The sequence below is a fragment of the Elephantulus edwardii genome, unplaced genomic scaffold (genome assembly GCF_000299155.1).
Source record: "Elephantulus edwardii isolate Elephantulus edwardi_28Jun2011 unplaced genomic scaffold, EleEdw1.0 scaffold00083, whole genome shotgun sequence".
Taxonomy (NCBI): domain Eukaryota; kingdom Metazoa; phylum Chordata; class Mammalia; order Macroscelidea; family Macroscelididae; genus Elephantulus; species Elephantulus edwardii.
This window is the reverse complement of record NW_006399833.1, coordinates 3,248,750-3,252,592: the sequence shown is the minus strand read 5'-3', so window position 1 is coordinate 3,252,592 and position 3,843 is coordinate 3,248,750.

Below are 3,843 nucleotides of genomic sequence, written 5' to 3'. Positions count from 1 at the left end.
TCCTGGAGCCTTATTTTTGGCCATTTCCTTCAAAGCAGCCTGAACTTCTTTCATCACTATAGGCTCTTGCCCATATGTTGTTTCATGAAATTCTTCTTTGTCTTCCAATTCCTTTTAGATTTTTTCTTTTTGCATGCTTTTGTAAATTGACCATATAATGTAAAGTTCGGGGGATTCAATTAGTCACTATGTGAATTAAGATTGAACTCATGTGTCTTATTTCATTGTCCTGAACAGGTTATTGCTGTTGTTAAGTGCCCTCAAGTCACTTCTGACTCATAGCAATCCTATGCATTTGGATATTAGGAAATAAAAACCAGCTGTCATCCAGAAATAAATTTCCTGCTTGGTAGAATATATACAGCAACATTTGAAACACATCACAGGTGAATATGGTCAAAAATAGATTTCAGATCTGCAAAGAAATTCAAGGCAGTGATGCAATGATAAAAATCCGTTAGCTGATGACTTCTGCTTCTAATAACTTTTTAGAAGTATTTTTTAAAAAATAATTTTAGACTCTAAAATAATTTGAAAAATTGGGAAGGTCCCATATTTCCTTCTTAGAAAAATGGAGAGTCACTGAATGGAAGGCAGAATCTCAATGAGATGAATTGACATGGTGACTTCAGCAATGCATCAGAGATGATGAGGATGGCACACAGAAAAGGGCAAGGTTCAAGTTGGGCATGGCTCATAGGGTCTATTGGTCTAGTAGTGAAGATTGTTGTTTTGTTTTAAATTACAAAGAGACATAGGCAAATTTATAATCAACAGTAAATTTTAATACACCTCGGTCAGTGTTAACAGATAACTCACACTCATTGGCTGCCACAGATTGAGTCAGGACCAACTTATAACTGACTGACCTTCCAGGAAATTTTGTTCATCTTTCTCCTACAGAGATTAGAACCAGCAGAGGAGCTCTGCCTTTGGATTAGCAGTTAAACTTCCTACTGACTATACCACTAGACCACCATTAATAGATAAAGGAGATCCAAAATTAGGACATATTTGGACAATATTATTTAAAAACTTATCTTAATTGACATTTATAGAATTCTGTACTCAATTATGGGCTATTCATTCTTTTTTTCATATACGACACCTTTCTCAATGTAATAAAATCAGAATTCAGGAACAAAAAGATGTGTAAAAAGCAATACATTTGGGAAATAAAAGACAACTGATTATGAAACTAGTTTGTGTAATGCCCTGGAATTTGTTGTTGTTGTTGTTATGTGTTTGCAACTCATAGTGACCCTATGTACAACAGCCCTAAACTCTGCTCTGTCCTGTGCCAATCACACTGTCTCTGACACTCCCATCCTGATTATCCCAGTCACTGAATCAATCCACCTCATAGAGGGTCTTCCCTCCACCCTCCTAAGCATAATGTCCTTCTCCAAGGACCGGTCTCTCCTCACAACATGTCCAAAGTACGTTAGACCAAACTTCAGAATCCTTGCTTCCAAGGAGCCACCCGGTTTAACCCTTTCCAGGAAGAATCTGTTTGTTTTCCTTGCAGTCCATGGTATTCTCAATACTCTTCTCCAGCACCACAGCTCAAAGGCATCAATTCTCCTTCTATCCTCCTTAGTCATTGTCCAACTCTCTGATGCATAACAAGTGATTGTGAAGACCATGGCCTGTATCAAACGCACCCTGCAATTTAGGAAAATAATATTTGTGTTATACTTTGGTAGAGGGAGAAGCTGAAAGGAGACACTAAAATATTAGACATGATTATTTATAATTGACTTATAGGTGATTTTTAATTTTTCTCTATCTCAGAAAAAAAGATTGTTTCCTGCTTAGAAAGTGCATATTTTTTCTAATTAGAAAGATATCTACCCATTAATTTTGTTTCCTTTTTTGTGATTTATGTGAATTTTCATAAAACATCTTGAGTTTATAATCAATAATTCATACATGTTTTGTTCCATAACATTAGTTAAAATGTCTGATCATGTGCTCAATTCATATCGTCTTTCCTTTACCCATCTTAATAAGTGTTTGTTATCTATTTATTAATTTTCTACTCCTTTCCTTCTTCCTTCCCTTCCATAATAATCACACTAGAATGATTATTTCTTTATATAAATCTCTCTTTACCTTTTTTATAATGACAGTCTTATACAATATTTGTCATTCTATGAACTGCTTTGTTTCCCTGAACATAATATCCTCTAGATTGATCCATGTCATGAGGATGAAGCTAAACATCAAGAAGACAAAGATTCTTACCAATGGACCAATTGGCAGCACCCTAATGGATGGAGAAGAGATTGAAGTAGTTAACAATTTATGCTTAGTTGGCTCCACAATCAACACTCTTGGCACCAGCAATCAGGAAACAGAAAGAGTAATTGCGTTGGGGAAGTCTGCTGTCAAGGATCAGAGAGCTGGACAATGACTAAGGATGACAAAAGAATTGATGTCTTTGAGTTGTGGTGCTGGAGAAGAGTACTGAATAACATGGACAGCCAGGAGAACAAATAAGTCTTCTTAGAGAGGGTGAAATCAAGTTTCTCCTTGGAGGCAAGGATTTTAAAGCTCCGGCTCACATACTTTGGGCATATGGTCAGGAGCGACCAGTCCTTCGAGAAGGATATAATGTTTGGAAGGGTGGAGGGACAGCACAGGAGAAGACTACGGATGAGATAGATTGACACAGTTACTAAAGTAATGGGGTAGGCGTGTCGGAGTCAGTGAGACTGGCTCAGAATAGGGCAGGCTTCAGAGTTGTTCTACACAGGGTCACTATGGGTCATAGATGACTGAATAGCACATAACAACAACAACATGTAGTATTTCCAAATTCGTCCTATTTCAAAGTTGCAGAGTACTGTGTGAGCTTACCATAGTCTTATCTATTCATTAATTGATAGGCGCTTGAGTTGTTTACATCTCTTTGCAATGATGAAAAATTCTGTAATACATAGGATAAGATATAGAATAATAAAGTTCCCTGAGTGGTATTAATAATTACTGGGCTAGTAATAGAAAAGTTGGTGGTTCAAAGGTTCTCAGGGGCATCTTAAAATAAAGGACTGATGATCTGCTTCTGAAAGGTCAAATCCATGAAAATCCTGTGGGGCTACCATAAGTCAGACCAAATAGAAAACAACAGGTTGTTTGGTTGATAAAATAAAAACTTGGCTGAATTATGATGGTAGACTCCTAGCTAGTTTCCCCACTTTCGTTGTTGCCTTCTAATGTAGGTTCTCACCACTAGGCCAATTGGCAGCGCCATGATAGATGGAGAAGAAATTGATAATGTTAACCATTACAGCTTGCTCAGTTCCACAGTCTACACTCTTAACACCAGCAGTCAGGAAATCAAAAGATGAATTGCATTGGGAAAATCTGCTATCAGGGGACCTCTCCAGAGTGCTGAGAAGCAACAATTTCACTCTTGTGATTAAGGTGTGCCTGATCCAGAGCATGATCTTCGCAATTACTTGCTATGTATCAGCGAGCTGGGCAGTTATTAAGGATGGCAGAAGAATCAATACCTTCAAGTTGTGGTGCTGGAGAAGAGTCTTGAACATACCATGAAGTGACTGCCAAGAAAACAAATAGGTCTGTCTTGGAGAAGGTGAAACCAAGTATCTCCTTGGAGGCTAGGATTTTGATGCTCTGTCTCACATACTTTGGGCATGTGTCCAGGAGGGACCGGTCCTTGGAGGACATCATGCTTGGAAAGGTGGAGGGATAGTGCTTGAGAGGAAGACCCCAGATGATATGGACTGACATAGTGACTGAAGCAATGGGGGCAGGTGTGTCGGATATAGTGAGATTGACTCAGGGTAGGGCAGGCATCAGAGCTATTTTGCATAT